General features: G+C 45.6%; 1 long non-coding RNA gene across 1 annotated transcript in view; it reads right to left on the reverse strand.

Annotated features, from left to right (window-relative positions):
• Positions 1–9,907: 9,907 nt before the first annotated feature.
• The window catches only part of LOC118089812 (uncharacterized), a 160,924-nt gene continuing 157,497 nt past the window's right edge, over positions 9,908–13,334 (reverse strand). Inside the window, exon 6 of the long non-coding RNA XR_009558047.1 lies at positions 9,908–12,760. This is a non-coding gene — a long non-coding RNA (uncharacterized LOC118089812). The remainder of the gene's footprint in view (positions 12,761–13,334) is intronic.

The raw sequence follows: 13,334 nt of genomic DNA on the forward strand, positions 1-13,334 counted from the left end.
GCTGGAACAAAAATACACTCTGAAACATTCCCATCTTCGTGGCAGCAAAGTGTAGAGGGAGAATCACTACCTTTCTCTCACCATGACAAATGTCATGTTAAACCCTTTGCTGAAGGAACAGGGGATCCACTATGCCCTCATTAGGGAGTTGTTCACGTGTGTTTCCCCCAGTGTGCGACTCTACAGAGGTCATGACGATGAACTCATGCTCCCTTCTTGCTCTGCTTCTGCCTTAACATGGGAAGCAAGCAACACTCGATTTCCCCTTACTACCTTCCCAGTTGACTTCCGAAGCACAAAGATAGCAGTGCAGGTTGAAATCTGGGGGGTCCCTGAGCTTGTTTGGAGGTTCTAGCAGGGGAGCGCAGCTATCGTATACCCTTGACCAAAGAACGGTATACTCCTTCTATCTGGGATGGTCGTCCTCTTCCACCGAGTGTATAGCGTTGGGAGGAACGCGGTGAGGGAGAAGGGGACACCCGCCTAGCCAGCCAGATCAGCTGAATCAACCCTGGCGATCAATGGGGTGACAGATGTTGCAGCCAGTTCACCTCACATTGTATTTAATTGTAAGATTTTGTTTTTTGTATAATATATTTGATATATTTTTGATTTGTTCGTTTGATTTGTATGTGTTTAATTTTTAAATTTAAATAAAGATTTTAAAAAAAATTTAAAAAAGAAATCTGTGAGTACCACACATAACATTGCAGTAAAAGTGAGGAAATTTGTGTTTGTTTGTTTTTCTTCTCTCTCTCTCTCTCTTTACAGCTTCTGTGCAACATGTGAAACAGTTCTGAGGCAAGTTGCATTTCACAGCTATAACAGCTGATATTTTTGTTGTTTTTTTTAAAAAAGCAATATATGATGTACTTTTTAAGGAATTTATCTCAACAAATTGTTGCCTTGAGATCTTGGGTATTCTGCAGTGCAGAGTCCACAAGCACAAGGTTTCTTAGAACATAATCTATTTAAAACTGTGCAATCCTGAACTAGGGCTACTAAGTTCAATACTATCAGGAACAAAAACAAAAACATTCTTCCAGTAGCACCTTAGAAACCAACTAAGTTTGTCATTGGTATGAGCTTTCGTGCGCATGCACACTTCTTCAGATACAGTGGTACCTCGGTTTATGAACACAATTGGTTCCGGAAGTCTGTTCATAAACTGAAGCGAACTTTCCCACTGAAAGTATTGGAAAGTGGATTAATCCGTTCCAGACAGGTCCGCGGAGTACTCAACCTGAAGCGTACTTAACCCGAAGCATGGGTGTAATTGGTTCCGGAAGTCTGTTCATAAACTGAAGCGTTCATAAACTGAAGTGAACTTTCCCATTGAAAGTAATGGAAAATGAATTAATCCGTTCCAGATGGGTCCACAGCGTTCGTAAACCAAAAATTCATAAACCGAGGTGTTCATAAACCGAGGTTCCACTGTACACTGAAACAGAAGTCTCCAGACCCTTATGTATAGTCAGAGGGTGGGGAGGGGTAGTCTCAGGAAAGCATACATAGGATTGCTGCCTGAATGCTATCCGGGGGAAAGGAGAACATCAATGAGATATTGTGTTACCGTGTTTCCCCTTTTTAAATACGTAGTCAAAAAGTAAGCCATGGCAGCATTTTTTAGCTTTAGTGAAATATAAGGCACCCCCCGAAAATAAGGCATGCCGTGTAGAACGAGACCGCCGAGCGCTCCAGCCAGCCAGCGGGACCCAGGCAGCCAGAGGGGCCTGGAACCGGCTGCTGCTGCAGCAGCGAGCGCACGGAGCGCCCGAGCCAGCAGCCTGGCCTCTCTTTTTTTTGCCTGCCTGAGGCGGCCTGCCGCCCCGCCACCGGAACCGACGGCTGCAGAGGGGAGCGCTCCGCAGCGCTGGGCGGAGCGCAGCGGCCTGGCCTCTTTTTTTCTTTTTTGCCTGGAACCAGCAGCTACAGAGCGAAGCGCTCCACAGCGCCGAGCGCTTGGAACGCCCTGCAGCATCGGGCGGAGCACAGCGGCCTGGCCTCTTTAAATTTTTTTGCCTGCCGCCTCGCCACCGGCAGCTGCAGAGCAGAGCGCTCCGCAGCGCCGAGCGCTTGGAACGCCCTGCAACAGCCTGACCTCTTTTTTTCCTTTTTTGCCTGCCGCCCCGCCACCGGCAGCTGCAGAGCAGAGCGCTCCGCAGCGCCGAGCGCTTGGAACGCCCTGCAACAGCATGACCTCTTTTTTCCTTTTTTGCCTGCCGCCCCGCCACCGGAACCGGCAGCTGCAGAGCGGAGCGCTCTGCAGCCCCGAGCGCTCGTAACGCCCTGCAGCCCCGGGCGGAGCGCAGCGGCCTGGCCTCTTTATTTTTATTTTTTTTGCCTGCCGCCCCGCCACCGGCAGCTGCAGAGCAGAGCGCTCCGCAGCGCCGAGCGCTTGGAACGCCCTGCAACAGCGTGACCTCTTTTTTTCCTTTTTTGCCTGCCGCCCCACCACCGGCAGCTGCAGAGCGCTCCACAGCGCCGAGCGCTTGGAACGCCCTGCAACAGCCTGACCTCTTTTTTTCCTTTTTTGCCTGCCGCCCCGCCACCGGCAGCTGCAGAGCAGAGCGCTCCGCAGCGCCGAGCGCTTGGAACGCCCTGCAACAGCCTGACCTCTTTTTTTCCTTTTTTGCCTGCCGCCCCGCCACCGGAACCGGCAGCTGCAGAGCGGAGCGCTCTGCAGCCCCGAGCGCTCGTAACGCCCTGCAGCCCCGGGCGGAGCGCAGCGGCCTGGCCTCTTTATTTTTATTTTTTTTGCCTGCCGCCCCGCCACCGGCAGCTGCAGAGCAGAGCGCTCCGCAGCGCCGAGCGCTTGGAACGCCCTGCAACAGCGTGACCTCTTTTTTTCCTTTTTTGCCTGCCGCCCCACCACCGGCAGCTGCAGAGCGCTCCACAGCGCCGAGCGCTTGGAACGCCCTGCAACAGCCTGACCTCTTTTTTTCCTTTTTTGCCTGCCGCCCCGCCACCGGCAGCTGCAGAGCAGAGCGCTCCGCAGCGCCGAGCGCTTGGAACGCCCTGCAACAGCCTGACCTCTTTTTTTCCTTTTTTGCCTGCCGCCCCGCCACCGGAACCGGCAGCTGCAGAGCGGAGCGCTCTGCAGCCCCGAGCGCTCGTAACGCCCTGCAGCGCCGGGCGGAGCGCAGCGGCCTGGCCTCTTTATTTTTATTTTTTTTGCCTGCCGCCGTGCCACCGGCAGCTGCAGAGCAGAGCGCTCCGCAGCGCCGAGCGCTCGGAACACCCTGAAGCAGCCTGACCTCTTTTTCCCCTTTTTTTCCTGCCGCCCCACCACCGGAACCGGCAGCTGCAGAGAGGAGCGCTCTGCAGCCCCGAGCGCTCGTAACGCCCTGCAGCCCTGGGCGGAGCGCAGCGGCCTGGCCTCTTTTTTTTCTTTCTTGCCTGCCGCCCCACCACCGAAACAGGCAGCTGCAGAGCGGAGCGCTCCACAACGCCGAGCGCTCGGAACGCCCTGCAGCGTCGGGCGGAGCGCAGCGGCCTGGCCTCTTTATTTTTATTTTTTTTGCCTGCTGCCCCGCCACCGGCAGCTGCAGAGCAGAGCGCTCCGCAGCGCCAAGCACTCGGAATGCCCTGCAGCGACCTGGCCTCTTTTTTTCTTTTTTGCCTGCCGCCCCACCACCAGAACAGGCAGCTACAGAGAGGAGCGCCCAGCAGCGCCGGGCGGAGCGCTGAGCCAGCGGCCTGCTGCCTTGGTGCCTGGAACCGGCTGCTGCTGCAGCGCCGCACAGAGCGCCCAGCAGCACCCCGAGCCAGCTGCCTGGCCCCTCCGAGGAGGCCTTAAGGTACAAGACATCCCCTGAAAATAAGACACCGTGTGTTTTTTTGAGGAAAAAAAGAATAAGACGGTGTCTTAAAAAAGGGGAAACACGGTAGTAGGTTGCAAAGCATTTCAGGTTGTGGCTAATGTATTAATTCCATTTCAAACATTGTGCAAAATAGACCCGCAAGCAATCTGAGACTATTACCTCCATTTTATCATTATTGCTATGGCATAGAAATCTCTCTTTAGCTGTTTGAAGCTGCTAAAACACCATCATGCCTGTCTATTGGCTACATTGGTTGGGGCTGTAGAGACTAATACTGTATGCAAATTATAATAATTAGTTATGTTTTTAAGTGTCAGGCTGCTATGCTTCAGAGGTGTTGAGTGGGTGGGTGTTTAAAATTCATCTTGTTGTTTGCCCTGTGTCCCCTTACCTAGCTTTCAATGGGGTGGGGGTGGGGGGGAGTTCTACATTTCTGTTTTCCACAATATATTTTTTTAATAATTAAAATTGAGTTTATTTATCAATTAAAAACATACACAATAATAGAAACACCAACATATAAAGAAAATATAAAATATAAACACAAATTAACATTAAATCAAATTAACGTAAACACAAATAAACACAAATTAGCAATAAACAATAAACTATAATATAAAGTAAATATAAAATATAAACACAAATTAACAGTAACCCAAATTAATGATAAAATATGAACACAAATTAACAATAAACCATAAACCAAAAATCTACTCAAAATGAATTCGAACATACTTCTTCCAAATTAGATCCCTATCCCCACCCCCCTCCACCACCAGTGACTTCCAGCCTCTCCTATATTCTGCCTTGTATTTACTTAGCTAATTGCATACCTTTCCCCCTATAATTCCCTATTACTTTCTTAATTTTGTACCCTTCATATTTCTGCTACAAGATTAGCTTTTTCCACCTGTTTCTTTAAATATTGTTTAAAGGAGATCCAATCCTTCCCTACTTCTTCTTCACTCAACCCCTTTGCTACCCCAACTTTAATTGCCGACTTTTGATATACCATTAACTTTGTAAGCCAATCTTCTTTACTCGGAACTTTGTCACTTTTCCAATTCTTTGCTATCAGAAGTCTCCCCACTACAGTTGCATACATCAGAACACATCTGTCTCTTGCTTTGATCTCTTCTTTTCATAGCTGCCAAGTTTTCCCTTTTCTTGCGAGGAAGCCTATTCAGCATAAGGGAAAATCCCTTTAAAAAAGGGATAACTTGGCAGCTATGCTTCTTTTAACATCCCCAAAAGGAATATTTCAGGATCTTTTTTGAAAGAATATTTGACTATCTTTTTTAGTTCTTTATAGATTTCATTCCAAAAATTTTTGATTCCTTTGCAATGCCACCAGACATGTATGTAAGTACCTACCTCCTCCTTACATCTCCAACACAAATTATTATTTCCTTTATACATTTTCGCCAATCTTGACGGTGTGAGGTGCCACCTATATTGCATCTTATAAACATTTTATTTTAAATCGTAATTTGAAATATATTTTATATCCCAATTCCACAATTTTTCCCAGTCATCAATTAAAATTACCTTCCCCAAATCCTGTGCCCATTTGATCATTACTTCCTTAGTTTGTTCATCTTTTGTGGCCCACTCCAATAACAATTCATACAATTTTTTATATATTTCCCACTTCATTCTATTGGTGTGTGTGTGTGTTTTGGGGGGGGGGGACAACACAATAAATAGCAGAACCAGAGTTTCCTCTATTGCTAATCAGTGTAGATGTTGTAATTTCATGCTTTAACATATATCTTCACATTGCTATTGAACAGATATTGTTCACCAGAAGCCTTCATTTCTTAAAAATAAGCCTGCATCTCTCTTGTGTGTCTGTGTGCATACTCATGCTCACCTTTATGCAAGCAAATTCTTCACATGGGATAGCAGTTTCCAAGATAGCAATGGGTGAGAAATGTGATTCAGTTCACCCAATTCACACTTTCCAAAACAATGCATGTACATTACACAGCCATCCAATAAAATTCATATTTCTGTGGATTTTTGCTCCAGCCACAGAATGCATAGAAAAATGCATTACTGTGGGGCAAAATGTGCGTAAAAATGCACATTTTAGTGAAAATAACACACGAGACTATATTATATATAGGGAAATTGCTTTTTCAAAATGGGTATATTGGGCAGAATTGCATACAAAAATACGTATATTAGGAGAAATTCACACATGTATTTTCAGGGGGACTTTTATAAAAAGATAAAACTGATGCAGAACTGAGCAGAAGATACAGAAAAAATAGAAGTGTGAGAGAAACTGAAACTGATAGATTCACCAGTCCCTGTTCCAGTATCCCTGACCTGCAAGGATGGTGCGAGCAGTACATGCAGAATGATTCCAGCAGAATACGAAAGACAGTGGGGGGGGTGCCATTGTGCTGAATCCTCCAGCTGCCTTGCATGAAAAAGCAACCACCAAGAATAGCATATGGGACTTGCAGAAGGGAGAAAAGGATTTCTTTAAAGGCCTTCAGAGAAATTCCTACTAGGGGGGCCAGAAGACTGGGTGGTTAACCACACGTACTTCTTTTTTAATTATAAAATACATGAGAATGCTTGTTATGTAGACATCCAGTCAGACCCAATTCTCCCAGCGGACAGATAGGAGAGCTTTTTAGGCAGTAGGCATATTATTAGGTGCTTCTCATACAGGTGTTAGCTACCTTCCCCCTATTGGCCTTCCTAGTGATGTTTTGAATTATTTAAGATGGGGAAGCATAACAGAATTTAAATTATTAGTATTAGTATTAACCAACAACTCTCGCCACTGCCAGCCTTTACAATCCAGAACGAATTGGATATCTTGTTTTTGCAGCATGTAAAGTCAGAAACTGAACAAAGCAAATCCCTTTTCAAGGGCAATTGTGATGATGGCTTTCGGTTAGTTTAAAAGAGAATTAAAAGAGAGGGGAAGGAAAAAAATTCTAAATTCCACAGCTTCGCCACATCAAAACACAATGAGTGATTACATATATACTTGGCACTGAGCTTACATCACTGTTTGTATGGTTTAGATACTCTAGAGAACGGCCTACATGGCGTGATAGCTTGTTGACCTCATGTAAATGATCTCATCGTGCAGAATGAGATCACGAGAATGTGATCAGCTCTGCTGCATTCATGTAAGCGGTTTTGCAGAGCTGACAGCTCACCCCAACATTATCACTGCTTGGGCAAGGGGGCAGAATAGAACAACACACCTAAACAAAACGGAGATGTCTCAGCCTTTAAAGGAACCATTTGACCCGCACATTCTAACTACCGTGATGAGAAGCCTCCCCCTAAGGGTCTCTGAACCAATCATGTGAGCGAAGTTAAAACACAAAGTTTCAAGATCAGATCTGGGACTCTATATAAAAAACTCGCTGAACAACAATGAGCTCATTGTGACTTCATTTCGGGCTGATAATTCTCTTCAGCCTATGAATAGTGAAAATTGGTTTCAAGGCAAGAGGAGGGGTGGGGGAAATACCCTCGGTTTCTCACACCTAACTAATTCTCTGCCTCAGGCCTTCCATTGCTGGGGCTGGTGTGCAACTTAATTCAGCATTTGGGAAGCATATGGTTGAGGGAGCACTGAAGTCCAATATGTTTTACAAAACCTGACAAAGAGAGACTTTTTTATCCAGGAGCAATTTACAGTGTTAATACTGCAGAGGTTAAAGACATTACAATGGTTTTCAATTCTCAATAGCTTAAGTCTCTCTTCCCCACCCCTTCCATACAACCACCACCCATTTCTGTAGCTGCCTATCATCCGTTCAGGAGTGATATACCTGGGAAATTTGCAAGGGCAACTTCAGGGCAAATATCAGGCCTTCTGAGCATGATATGCATGAATCAACTTTGTTTCTGGAAGATTTCCTAGGTGATATAACAATGCAGCGGACAATAGTTTTCACAGCGGCACAACAAACAATGACTTGGAAGGATCTTTGCATTGCAACAGTATGAGCAACTGAAAGGCACTGTCGGCTACTCTCTCCTCTGCTGGCCCCCCTACCCATTTGTAGGCATCCTTTTACTGCCCCAACCCCTTCCCCAAAGAAAGCTTGCTAGCCGAAACAAGAGAAGATAGGTAACGTGAAAAGGGGAGTAGGAATTAAGGCAACTGAAAAGGACAGCAGCATGCAACATATGCTTACCTGTGTGTCAGCCTCAGTAGGGGATGGACACTGCATTAGATATATAAGCTAGGTGCCAAGTGGCTCTTTAAACCAGGGTTGCAGTCGCCAAAACAAAATGCCTAGTTGCCATTTTTTCAATACAACTTTTTGGTTTCTGAAATTCATTTGGATTATGCAGATAAAATATAACCGATAGAATTCTACAGGATGGGTGGCTAGAGTGTGAAAACAGTCAAGATCCAAGGATCCCCAGGCATGCACCTCTAGATGGTGGAGAAGTCAGCCGCTATCCTGATGCACAAGCATCTTCACTTGGTCGCAAAGTGGGCAATAGGTAGCTGCAAAATGCGCTATGTGCCAGGCAAATTTTGAAAGCTGGGGGCACACCAAGTGAAGTTGGGGCAAAGCCCCTGCTGCAACTCCTATTCATACCAAGCCAGGGAGGAGAAGCCATCAATATTACATTGGCTCCATTTACCCTCATTCCAACTGTCAGGACCAAGCTGCTTCTTCCAGTCTTTCAGCTCCCCAACCTAAGCCTTGTAAGTACAGGATCCTAACAGTGGCTGTGAGAATGGCCCCATCCCACGTAACCTTCTTTTCAAAGGACAGTCCGTATTTGAAGGGGTATCAGAGGACAGTCATCCTTTAGAAGCAGAGCTTGATTTGAAGCTTTCCAGTCCAAGGCAAAAAAACCCAAAATAATAAGAAAGGAGAACAGGAGCATTGAAGTCACCCATCAACAACACTAGGACACCAGACTGAGCAGGCACACAGATAAAAAAATCAATCACAGTCTCCCCTACTACAGTGGCATGCATTGTATTGTTGTTGTTGTTGTTGTTGTTGTTGTTGTTGTTGTTGTTGTTGTTGTTGTTGTTGCATTACAGCAATTATTTCCAAATTTGCATCTACAGATAAATATTAGCACATGTTGATTTTATGGAAAGCCACTTTCCTTGTTTGTAGCATGAGGGACTATAGAAGTGCAGGCAGGTCCCTCATGGGTGGTGAACCAAATGCCTTGCATGTCACCTTGCCAGAACAACAGGAAGTGCACCAGGTGGGGGATCATGGAACGCAGAAGGGCCCAATTTCAGGCCAAGAAAGACAGACTAGGCCCAAGCTCACTTTCAAGCCTTGTTGGGAAAAGTTGCTAACTAGAAGTCCTCTTTTATGCCTTCAAGTGGACTACATACTCTCAATCTAATGAAAGGGTAGCATGGGAGAAAGGACATGTACACTGCCTTGAGTTTGGTGGGGGAAGCAGGGGATGAAATTGTGACACACTTATAAATGAATGGAGCAGCAAGGATTCAAGCTGCATAGAAGAGTCCTGTGTGCATTGATGATCTACCAACGCAGCTGGTCCACTACAAATGGCATCACCTGAACCATTTTTTTATTTTATCCCAAATGAATAAGCACTGCACACACAGCTTCATGCACCACAGGGTGCTGTGACTTACTATTTCCAAATTGTAAAGAGGTTGAAAACGTTCAACAAGTGGAAAGAAACCTATTGTTTTCCCAATCTCCAGCAGTTCCCTTGACTCATGTCAATGTTATCATTGTACTATTGGAGCTGACAGGTATTGGCAAGAAAATGAGAGTATGGAAAGCCATTAGCCTGTGTCTGATTCGATACCCTTTCTTTTGTTGAATGGAAAAGAACAGCACAGTGCAATTCTGCACTATTACAGTAAGTCGAAAACCTGAAAACAATTTTATTTTTTGAAAAGAACTTTTCCTAGGTTTTCCAAACTAAGAAATAATGAGACCAATTCCTATGGCACATCATGCTACATTTTCCAGAAGTACAACAAATATTTACTATAAACAAGCAGCAGGCAAACTTCAGTAATGATTATTCAGGGAAGTCATAACCAACCTTTTCACCATTATTTTCCTTTTTTTTAAAAAAAACCAAATGACTTTTCCTGTTGCCCTGAATCATGGTGTATAGAAAACAAGCCTGAAAGATTTTAGCAACAGGAAAGAAAAAGATGCAGGAGGTTTGTTTTGCCAGCAGTGAATATGCAAACCTCACCCTCTCGTTCCCTACACCCAAAATACTTTTGCATATCCTGCCTGGTGTGGGAAATGTTCTGCAGCTGCAACCCTGCTTTATCCAAGACTTCTCTGCCTGTAACATCAATTTTGAGAGGAAGAAGACAGTACCACACTGTAGGCACGTAAAATATGCCACATAGGCATATATGCCAAAGTTCATCATAGGCACTTCAGTTCTCTCTGTAATACTTAGAGAATGATGGGGATCTTTATGCAAATAATCTCCCAATTATTTCCCTCTTGGGGTGTCAAACTATTACACACACACACACACACACACACACTTCCTCTCTTGATTCTGTATCTAGGTCTTATGCTTCCAAATGTGCCCTGGCAACAGATGCCTAGAAATCATACACAGAGAAGCTTGCCTTGGTTGATTTTGACTTTGTAGGATTATGGAAATGCCCACAGTCCAGACATTTTCATTTGCTTGGTCTCATGTTTCCAATCAGATGGTTCTGCCACTACGTTGCACCATGCTGACCTCCCTGCTGCCTTGCCCCTCCACCTCTCCCTCTTGGTAACCTGCAGCAACACACGGCCTTGAGAAGCCTAGGCAGCACTGCAGACCCATCCACGCCACTGTTGGAAGTAGGTCTCACTGAGTTGAGTTGAGCTGAGCTTAAAGTAAAAGGTAAAGGGACCCCTGGCCATTAGGTTCAGTCGTTACCGACTCTGGGGTTGCGCGCTCATCTCGCATTATTGGCCGAGGGAGCCGGCGTATAGCTTCCAGGTCATGTAGCCAGCATGACAAAGCCGCTTCTGGCAAACCAGAGCAGCACACGGAAACGCCGTTTACCTTCCCGCTGTAGCGGTCCCTATTTATCTACTTGCACTTTGACGTGCTTTTGAACTGCTAGGTTGGCAGGAGCTGGGACCGAGCAACGGGAGCTCACCCCGTCACAGGGATTCGAACCCCGACCTTCTGATCAGCAAGCCACCTGCGTCCCTTAAGCTCACCTGCTGAGCTTACTGCAGGTCAATGGGTAAAGGACTGCAGGCATCCCCAAACTGCAGCCCTCCAGATGTTTTGACCTACAACTTAACAGGACCAGTGGTCAGGGAAGATGGGAATTGTAGTCCAAAACATCTGGAGGGCCGAAGTTTGGGGATGCCTGGACTATAGCCTTAAACTGCAGAACTTACTAACTTCCAGTTAGCAAGTCCTATCAAACTCAGTAGGACTTACTTCTAAGTAGATATGCACAGGATTGTGCCATTAAGTTATGAAACTATTAAAACCTTCTGCTAGTTCTTTTTTAGCACAGTTATTTGTACTCTGGGGATAGGAGGAAGTAAGGTCAGTAAGGAGAATATGAACTGGGATTAGGAACGAGGGGGAAAGAGGAGTTGAGTCAGCCCCCTCTGGTTGAATTCCCCTAAAAAATCCCAACAATCCAGGAAACATGATAACAACTACTGGATTATACTACAAGGTTGTCATGCATTAGCTCTCCCACCAGCAATGTGGGTGTAACAAAACTGGACTACACTGCGGAGTGGGCTTAACCAATGTTCTCATGTTTCCTTACAGGAAAAACAACTGGATTTGTATTTGTATTGGCCAGGTGATTTTCCAAATATATAAAACTCACAAGTGTCAAGACTTGAATAGGAAACTTCCAACTTTGCTGCTATCTTTTGCATTAGGGTAAAAAAGTTCCTACCCCATAACAGCTACACAAAACCTACGGATTTCTGAATTGTTTTCTAGGAGCAGCAATCACTTTGCCACCAAGGATGACCAGGGTGGGGAGAGGGGAGAGAGAGAAATAAACCAGGAAGCCCTTTCTTCAGACAACGGGTGTGTCACGCTCTTGTTTTTATCTCTATGGATTACTGCTGTGACTATACTCAGTGGTAACACTGATAGTTGATAGCAGGCTCAATTCTCACAAAAGCACTGGAAAGGATACAGCCTGCACATTTTGCCTCCTGTTTCCGCTTCTGTAAGGGCTGGAGACTTTGGCCAGAAAATGAAAGGTGGGAGTCTGTGGGATTCTAAGCAGCAAGGCTAGAATATAGGTAAAACCCAGGAAATGAGGTACAGAAATCTGCTTTATGTAGAGCCAGATCATCTATCCCAGTATTGTCGATCCTGACTTGCAACAGCTCCCCCGGTTTTTGGGAAGGGATTTCTCACAGCTCTACCTAGAAATGCTAGGGTTGCTTCATCGCCAACCTTTAGCCATTCCCCAATAAGCTTAAAAACACATCTGGAGGCAGGCCTGCCCAAATGTGCACACATGATGTCATGTCATGTCATTTCATGTAGATAATCTTCATGATTTCTCTATATAGGCAAAACCGTTATCTTGGCACAATGTGACCAGGCCAGTTTTTTTAAACACCAGACAGGTGTGGCATCATGCAGAAATGGTTATAAATCAGGCGTGCGCTATGCCTATCCTCACTGCCTTAAATCACCAACTGCACAGCTCTTCAAAAAACCGGGAGGTGAGGCAGGATTGCCTTCTTAGTGGAAAAAAACAGAGGAGAACGGGAACATTGCCCGTTGTCAGCTGCCACCCAAAAGGATGAGAGCAGTGAAGGCGAACAAAACTCAGGCACACTGTCATTGGGGAGCAGATGGCGGGGATACAGCAAAGCCTTTTAAGACATAACAGGGTGGCCCTCAGGATAAGCAGGAGGAGGCCTCCATCAGCAGCTGCCGGCTTTTCTGGTTGTGGCTGAGGCAACCTGGTAGAGAGAGAGGGAAGAGCATTTTCTATAAGCCACTGAATCAAAGATCTTGGAGGGAATAAAGAAGCAGCTGCACAAAAGGGAGTTTGTGTGCATGTGGCTGCCCTGGTGTCAACTAGGAATGTGCATCCATCTATACACACGGCCACCAACATTCATTTTACCTGCTGATTTTTAATGATGCGAGCAAAACATCTCAGAAAGATGCAAGTCTTTCCATTGCATTTGTTTTGTCATCACTTATGATGTAACTTTTTGCATTAGTCATCCTGTTCAGTAAACACACTGGCCCAGGATAGACTGTGTGGTATCAAGGTCAGTCACATAGCACATTTCAAAAACACATCAGCAGTTACTGTAAAACACCCGGATATGATTATCTGTTTACCTATGGAGAAAGTTTAGAAGCAGGTCAAAACGCCCTTTTTGGTGGTACAAAATGTCAGGGGGGGGAGTTGAGGCAGGGGAGAGGGGGTTTGATGTTCAGTGAGAAAGGAAGATTGAAAGCTCTGTGGAAATTGCTACTCCTAAAATATAAGGTAAGCTTAGAACTACTAGATTAGACAACTGG

This window comes from Zootoca vivipara, chromosome 8 (genome assembly GCF_963506605.1).
Source record: "Zootoca vivipara chromosome 8, rZooViv1.1, whole genome shotgun sequence".
NCBI lineage: Eukaryota > Metazoa > Chordata > Lepidosauria > Squamata > Lacertidae > Zootoca > Zootoca vivipara.